The 9,217-nt window shown below is 42.6% G+C and overlaps 1 non-coding gene across 1 annotated transcript; it reads left to right on the top strand.

Moving 5' to 3' along the window:
- The first annotated feature begins 9,110 nt into the window (after positions 1–9,110).
- Positions 9,111–9,217, top strand: LOC120663221. The gene has a single exon (XR_005670439.1). It is a non-coding gene; the product is annotated as a small nucleolar RNA R71 (small nucleolar RNA).

The raw sequence follows: 9,217 nt of genomic DNA, 5'->3' as shown, positions 1-9,217 counted from the left end.
TTGGCTTTTGTTCTTACCGCTTACCTTACTCCTGTGGAGCTTATAGCTTCACCTCATCTTTGGCGGTTGAGAGTCAGAACGGTATCATAGAGTGCTCATATTTATTTTCTTTAGTTCAACCGTCAATCCGGAGGTTTTTCAAAAGAAATGTATAAAGTTCCTCGGATGATCTCTCGGATCGCTCAGTGTGTATGATTCTTTACCAAGGCTTTTTATTATGCCTTTCTTCCTCAACCTATCTCTAATGGCTATTTTTTGTGGAGCTGTAGGTATGGAGGATTTGAAGGCATACCTGCTTCTCATATTTTGCTAAGTCAAAGACCGGATCCATAGGAGAAACAAGTCATAAACCTTGATCAAAATGTACAAGTGTGTGGATATTTTTTTTGGTAGATGGTGTATGAACTCCTTTGTATGCACCATCTCTCTTTTTTTTTCTTTTTGGATAAGGGGCTGTCTCTTTTTTTTTGACATGCCTAAGCATGTGGCATACCTTCTTTGGGTATGCATCTTTTATTTTCTTTTTTTTGACATGCCAAACCACGTGGAATACCTTCTTTGGGTATTTATCTTTTATTTTCTTTTTGCATAGCCCCATATCCTTAACATGTTTTTGATAAAAATGTGTCATACATGGACTTGGAGTTTTATTTTGAGGATGGATGGATATTTGCTTACTTCTAGTGTAGAAGCATAGCATGTGGTGGAAACGTGTACGTGATCTTGATCATGAGAGTATGAAATAAATCTCACTAAGGGTCACAACAATTTGACAAAACTCAATGCGATAGCAAGTTGCATATGTGGAAGGTTTTGCAATGAAAAATAACATATGGCTTTGGATAGGAATTTCCATATCATCGAGGAACTTTATTATATTTTTGTATTTTCAAAATTAAATACTCCGGATATCAAGTATCACATAAGAGAAGATCATAGCAACTCTACTTAACCATATCATAGCTCACAACAACTTAGATTTGGATCATTCTTTTTGCTAACCACAAGTTTCAAGTTTAAGGTTTGAACATTTTAAGCCACCAAACCCAAAACTAGATAGAGCATAAAGTTGTAACTAAGCATATGAAGAAAATTAACAGAGCAACTATTCATCATCTCAACAAGGAAGACTTACACCATGCTTACTACACATATTAAAAGAAATATTTTTGGTGTTTTCTAAGTTTTGCAAATATTTATTTGTTTTTAGTTATGCAAATATTTATGGATTTTCAGATTTTACAATTTTTTATGGGTTTCATGCAAGGTTATGAAAGCAGTAAAGATAAATGATACAAGTTACCTCTCGTGGGGGCCCTCCCCCAAGCTAGCTTCAGGCTCACTACGGCTGATCGGGGTTGAAACCCGTCCAGCGGTAGTATGCCCTCCACTCCTCCTATCGCTGCAACTGCAACTGCTCCATGTCGTGGATTCTTTCGCCGGTATGACGCTGCCATGCTTGGGTTGTATCGATGTGTTGGTTCAGCGTCTCTTGTATGTTGTCACCCTGCACCCGCAGCTCACCTAGCTGCTGGGTGATGGCACCGAAACCTCGGGATGAAGACGTCCGTCTGATGAGGTTCGGGGCTCCACCGGAGCTGGAACTGGTGGACCGGTGGCCTGGTGCCTTCCGTGTCCACTCCTCAGTGCTGGCACTATGCCATAACGAACCACCAGCCTCATGCTGATATGAGTGATGTGGCTGCTGAGGCGGTGGTGTCGGTTCTGCCTCCCTTCTGGTCCTACTTCTTGTCATCCTGCCAGGCAAACCAGAAGATCTATGCCTACGACCCCTTCTCGTGGAACGAGAGGGATAGTTAGCAAATGGCAATTATACAAATGGAACTCCGTATTGGGCAGCGGAATCTCATTTGTATAGCCCAAGTAAAAGAAAATCAAAGAGTCATTTGGGCCTTTCTTGAGTGTGTGACCTTGGATCAAATAAGCCTCGTCGATATACGCACGGTCGCCCTGAATGAAAGGAATAAAATTCCCCTCTAAGGCACAGATATGTGTAGCGATATGAGTAATCAAAGAAGTGCACTCAATAGGACCTGTCATCTTGAAGTTCAAAAGCCATTGCCTAACCAAAGCTTGCGCGGGGGAGATTTTGATCTTGTTGACCATGGCATAGAGTATGACCAACTCGTTGTTGCGCACGGGTCGGACATCATCTCTTGGAAAGAGAGTGATGGTTAACCATTTGTGCATCAACTGAAGAGTTGGATTATGAATGTCACCGCACTGAGGTGCGAACTTGCCATGGACAACTTGACCCGAAATCTGGCCCCAAAATTCATGACGATTAAAACCTCGGCAAGCTTGGTCGAGAGAAATCGGCCAGGGTATGTTGAAATCGAGGTGGCCGGCAAAAGTTGAAAGTAAACCCTGTTTTCCACCTCCCGAAGAGTGCAAAGAAATTGGATGGTGAGGAGTCGAGAACCATACTCCTCAACGGGAACGAAGTTATCCCATCCAATTTCATGCCAAACGTTACAGAAGTCTTTGTACATACCTGTTTTGATGAGGAGGTCCGGATCGAAGGATCGGGTGTGGACGAAGCTTCAGTTCTAGAGGATAGCGTAGCCTTGTCGTTCACGATCATCTCGCAAGTCGAGGTACGGTGCATCTTCTGCATCAATCTCTATGACCTCGGCTTGCGGGTCGGCTTGCATCTCTTCATATTGTTCTTCTTCCTCATAGTCCATCGTGCTTGATGTAGGCATAGGTTCGGGTGTGTACGAGCTTGAGCCACCCCAAACAAAAACACGTGCAACTCGAAACGGGTTACGTTAGTGAAACCAAATTGAATGCTCTTACCCGTGAGTTTCTCCTTCTTTCTTGCAGCAAAGAAATGAGAGAGAGAGGTCTCTTGAAATCAAATCTTGAGCAAAAATTCAATGAAAACCTGAAAGCAAAGTTTGAGAGAGTTTGAGAGGGAGTGAGTGAATGAGAGTTTAGTGTGAGAGCTCAAAACTCACCCCTCGGCCTCTATTTAAAGAGTAGTAGCCCGGGCACAACGGCTAGAAGATGGACACAAAGATCACTAGCCGTTGGAAAAAGGTGACAGGGAGCCATTGCCAGGTGGGGTCGGCCGACCCTAGGGTTCGGCCGGCCACCCTGTGGGCCCACTGGCTGACAGTCAGGGCCCAGGGGCTCCCTAACGGCTATAAGTTTTGAAATTTTGGGTGCCCGACCAATCTTTGCTTTGAAAGATGTTCAAAATTATTTTTCAAAGGATTTTCATGCTCGGAAATATTTTTTTTAGATTTTTGTGAAAACAGAAAAAGTGCTAGAAAAGTTTCTAGCATGCAAGGGTGTTTTGAAAATTCAAACATGCAGTGATAAAATCGAAAAAGTTGAGAAAGGTGAAATGGTGGAAAGTAAATATGAGATACGTACCGATTTACCTTCGGCAAGGGCTTGTCATTTAGAGTCTGACGAGCGGGACCTTTCTCCTGCTGTGATTGCCACTGCTCGGCTTGTCCTGGAGAATTGGACGAGGATGAGCTGGCGACCTTACGCCACACCTTCTTTGCACGTCTTTCTTGGATCGTGTGGTCGTAGGTCTTGGTAGTAGGGATTCTGGTGGATCCCAAACTGCCTGCCCTTCATCATCCTGTCATTTCAGGATGCGCTGCTCTTCCCTCTGTTTGAATCCGAAGAACATGTTCTCCTTTCCGACATGGAAGCGAATTTCTCCTCTTCCCATGTCAATCCTTGCTCTGGCGGCCCTCAGGAATGGTCGCCCAAGGATGAGCTCGATTCCGAGGTCGCCTTCTATATCCATGACCACGAAGTCCGCAAGGACAAATGAGTCTCTCACGCGGACTAGGACATTCTTGGCTATCCCCTCGGGATACCGGATTGTAGAGTCAGCGAGCTGCACACACATATATGTTGGGGAGAGAGTAGGGTATAAGAGTTTCTCGTATATTTCCATGGGCATAATGTTGACACTGGCCCCCAGGTCGCAGAGTGCATGCTCGTAGTATTGATCAAAAATTGAGCAGCTGATCATGGGGACCCCTGGATCTTCTTGAATTGCTGCTACCAGGCCATCCCAAGTATCATTCTTTGGGGGATTGTACCTTCCTGCATGGTTAGTTCGAGAAGTCTGCCGTGGAAGGTTACCCCACCCGGTAGACACCATATTTGCAGTTTCAATGGGAGATTCGGGTTGCCCCGGAATCTTCCCGGACTCAGAGACAGGAACAGCAGCTACAGTTTGAGCTAGTTGAGTTTCTATCATTTTGTTGAAACTTAGTTAGTTTTTATGAGCATAAGAAAGAGTTTAAACTTTAGCATGTATGCTTTCTATAATTTTATCATTGGCAGCAAGCTTTTTGATGAGCCCATGGCTGGACAAATTAATTCAGGTAGCACCTCTTTGGATGCGAACATTGATTCAATTATTTCATCCAGTAATAATATAAAAGCTCGTTCTTTTATAAAGTTCGGTGCATTTTCCGGTGGATGTGAAGCAAATGTTGAAGGCCGAAAATATAGACAGTATGGTTACTTTACCAGCCAAGATAATATTTAGAGGAGTTAATTTTCACAAGAAAATGGAAGAAAAAGAAGCAAAGAAAATATTTTTACATTGGAGCTATGGAAGTGGATGTCGATGAAGTGATGCCCACGTAATTAGCTTCCTTGCCGGAATATTTTATTAATACTAGTGTGCGCATGACATGATAGCTTAGTTGAGATTGTCACGTATTTTATTTCACTACTAGAGTACATCACGTAGAGGAAGTCATGTGTGTCCGTCGTTGCTTTAGTTAGTCAGGTCACGTTTTGGTCAGGTCCTAGTGAGTCAGAGTCTGGTTCAGCTGCGTGCCTCGGGTGGCCTGCGTGCCTTTAACCCTGGGCCGTCGGCCCTTGTACAGATTAGATTGAATTTTATTTGTGTCTCTCGTCTAGGGTTTATCCAATGAACAGCGAGACGCCGTCCGATCTCATCTACTTTGCCGCTTCTTCTAGATCGTGATTGGGAGTGTGATCAAGATTGTTTCTTGGATGCGCTGCTCCGGATTCTTTAGTGGATCCCATCTTCTGATCGTGGTTCGTCGTGGCTGCGGGTGGAAGAATTATCTAGGGTTTGGATTGCATCTCTCATTGTAAGCCGATCCCTCTATATCAATATTATTGCTACAGTTGGAGTTTGATTAGTCGGAAGATCATCGGGAATTGATTCAATTATTATCTGTGCCATTTACTGCTTGTCTTAGCGGGTTGATTGAACGGAATTATTTCATCGATCTGGATTATCTTATTTGGCCAAATCCATCATTATAATATATATCCTATTGTGAGATTTGGAGCTGCAACGTTGAATGACTAGTGTGAGCAGACCGACATTGTTTTGTGTGTTGATTGGTGCCTGTTGCGGACCGTCCCTGCTGCTATCTTTTTGAGGCTGTTTCTATTGCTAATTATTCTTGACATTACAGAATTAGAGAACAGCTGCTACTCTCCGGGAGCATATATAATTGTTAGTTGTTGTTACTGTTCATTCATATTTAATAAGATCAGCTAGAATTTTTGTCGTGAGGCACAAGTGATAGTGATTATATAACAGTTACTTTGTGGCGATAAGAAAATAATCAGAGAAGCTAATTTTTGTGATCAAGAATCTAATTTATCAGTTGGTATTCAGAGACAGGTTGTTCACAGTACTTTTGAAAATATTTCTATTGATCTGTGATGGTTCAACTTTATTTGCTCGATGAGATGAAATTTATGCCACAACTATCTCTCGCAACAAGTCCTAGTGAATACTTTGATTGGCAAGATGCCATGGAGAATATCTTTTCGGGCCGTGGATTTAGCTCAGTTGTCAAGATATATTATGCCGAAGAGACATTTGATAAAGATGTTTTAAAATGGTGGCTTGATGTGGATGACCCTTGTCGGACATGATAAGATATGAAGTTTTTGCTCCAACAATGATTTGTTTATTCATCTGACGCCATTAAAAAGGTTGTTGTAGCTGTTACTCAAAAAGCTTTTGCTACCATGTCACTTGTTAGCTCGAAAGCAATACAAAATGAAGATTCTCAGTTGTTGCAGAAGGTTGAGTTGCCTGTGCTCGAAGTGCCAGTTGTATATGAGAGAGATGATTTTTCTTTGGCATCCGGACTGCATTCTAGTGCTTCTTCTTGTGATACTCAGCCTGACATTAAAATTGATGATAATGATGTTGCATCAGATGGGTTATCTATCATGGCACGGGAAGTTCACAGTGATGGTACTACTATTGATGTGAAAGGGCAGCGATCCAATATATTTCACTCGGAATGCAAAGTTTATGATAAGGTATCCAAGCTTATTATTGATGGTGGTAGTTTCACAAATGCTATTAGTTTCGATTTGGTGAATGATTTATCCTTGCCTACACGGAGGCTGACAACACCACATTATATGCAATGGATGAATGAAAGTGATACTCTGAAAATCACTCACAAGGCTAGAGTTAAATTTTCCATTGGAAATTATATGGATACACTAGATTGTGATGTTGTGCCGATGAGTGCTTGTCATTTATTGTTGGGTCGACCATGGCAGTTTGACCTTGATGCTACTCATGGTGGTCATTCTAATAATTATTCGTTTGTGCACAAGGGAGTTCATCACGTGCTCAAACCGATGCCAGTTAGTGCTATTAAGGCTGAGGTGTTTTCTACTTCGAAAGTAAAGAAAAAGGCTGACACGATTGCCACAAAGCCGCAGACAGTTTTGCTTCACGAGGTACAAAACGATGTCACTGTACCTTCTCCCAAAACTGGTTCAGTGCATTCTGGTTCGGACTCTACTATAGCAGCTCATGTTTTTGAAGATGATCAAATACTGCCTTTCAGTAAATTTGAACTTAAATGCAAGGGTCGTCTGGAAAATTTGTCTATCCAGTTTGGTTCTTTCTCTCACATTTCAAGACATGATACATTGCCAAGCGAAAATATGCATGCTGCTGGGAAGGTCGAGGTGCTTGTTGCTTCAATTGATAATGATTCATCCAAGGAACTAATAGAGCCACAGACCTTTTTCAATGGAGGCACTGATGATGTGGCCATAAATTCTACCATTGCAATTTCAGAAAATTCTTGCACTAATTCAAATATTTGGGCTGGTACTTCTCTGAAACTTCATGGGACTCGATTGGGTTGTCCTGCTGCAGACATGGAAGGCAATGGACCAATCATGGTCGATTCTATAAAATGCACGTCTACCAACAATGGTGCTGATTCTCGGATTAATGAAGCTATTGACAATAACTTAAAGCCGAGGACGGCTTTGTTTCAAGGGGGAGAGAATGATGAGCCCATGGCTGGACAAATTAATTCAGGCAGCAACTCTTTGGATGCGAACATTGATTCAATTATTTCATCCAGCAATAATCTAAAAGCTCATTCTTTTATAAAGTTCGGTGCATTTTCCGGTGGATGTGAAGCAAATGTTGAAGGCCGAAAATATAGACAGTATGGTTACTTTACCAGCCAAGATAATATTTAGAGGAGTTAATTTTCACAAGAAAATGGAAGAAAAGAAGCAAAGAAAATATTTTTACATTGGAGCTATGGAAGTGGATGTCGATGAAGTGATGCCCACGTAATTAACTTCCTTGCCGGAATATTTTATTAATACTAGTGTGCGCATGACCTGCTAGCTTAGTTGAGTTTGTCACGTATTTTATTTCACTACTAGAGTACATCACGTAGAGGAAGTCATGTGTGTCCGTCGTTGCTTTAGTTAGTCAGGTCACATTTTGGTCAGGTCCTAGTGAGTCAGAGTCTGGTTCAGCTGCGTGCGTCGGGTGGCCTGCGTGCCTTTAACCCTAGGCCGTCGGTACAGATTAGATTGGATTTTATTTGTGTCTCTCGTCTAGGATTTATCCTATGAACAGCGAGATGCTGTCCGATCTCATCTACCTTGCCGATTCTTCTAGATCGTGATTGGGAGCATGATCAGGATTGTTTCCTGGGTGCGCTGCTCCGGATTCTTCCGTGGATTCCCATCTTCTGATCATGGTTCGTCGTGGCCGCGGGTGGAAGTTTCTTCTAGGGTTTCAGATTACAACTACTGTAAGCCGATCCCTCTATAGATTATATTACTACAGCTCATCTTTGATTTGTCAAAGGAATATTTGGATATTATTTCGAGCAGCTCTGGTTGTGGTTGATTATCCTATTATCTTCTCTGGTCGACTACCTTGCCGTGAATTGGGTTTTCTTGTGAAGCTGCTGCTGTACTTGGCTGAAGAAATGAATTCTCAATCATATATGTACTGATTTGTGGCATCAATATTTATTCTGTCTGCTGCCGCTAGAGAGCAGGTGCCAACCTGTTTTTGTGTTTGAAATGAAGCATTATTTTATTGTCAGATTCTGTTTGATACCTTGAAAATTACCGAGAGAAATACTTCTAACAGTGCATCAGTTTTTGGACTGATTGTTTGCTTCTGAAAAATAAATACTTAGTGAAAGTATTGCTGCTAGTACCATGAAAGATTGGACCAAATTACGGGCATCGTAGGCGTGTCCTTATCACTTTTTGTGTAATGATTCATTTATTTTAACTTGGCCAAAGACTAAATCTCTCAAGGAGGGTTGATTCGAATTAAAATTCGAATTGAAATTTGTGTTAAAGTTGTTACCTCCTCCTTGGAATGGTGGGCGTGTTTGACCCCACCCCGGCCTCCATGTGGACGGAACCCGGTGTTGTTGTTGATGTAGGCTGCATCTTCACTGGTCTCGGGGCAGTCATTCCCCGAATGTCCATTGTCACCACAAACCTCGCACGTGAAGTACGAGTTCATGGCATGGACGGGAACAAGCATTTGTTGCCGGTTCCCTTCGTCAAGCTTCTTCATTAGGATGTCCAGCTTGGCGGCGAGCATGTCCGTCTCCTTGACGGTATGCATTCCGCCTTTGGTTCTGGGCTAGGAACGCTCCTCGTTCCAGCCCTAGTTGGAGACCATCTTTTCAATCAAGGCCGTGGCCTTGGCAATTGTATGGTCGAGATAGGCTCCTCCAGCAGCAGCATCGAGATGGGCTCAGGATGTTGTCGTTAGTTCATTGTACAAGCTTTGAAGCACGAGCCACTCATCCATCCCATGATGAGGACAAGCGAGTATATATTCTTGCAGTCTCTCCCAAGCTTCTGGGATGGATTCCATCCCTGTCTGTTGGAAACTTGAAATTCTTCCACATAGGGC

Source organism: Panicum virgatum, chromosome 2N (genome assembly GCF_016808335.1).
Source record: "Panicum virgatum strain AP13 chromosome 2N, P.virgatum_v5, whole genome shotgun sequence".
Taxonomy (NCBI): Eukaryota; Viridiplantae; Streptophyta; class Magnoliopsida; order Poales; family Poaceae; genus Panicum; species Panicum virgatum.
The sequence above is the reverse complement of the archived record's forward strand: the minus strand, read 5'-3'. Positions and strand labels throughout refer to the sequence as shown.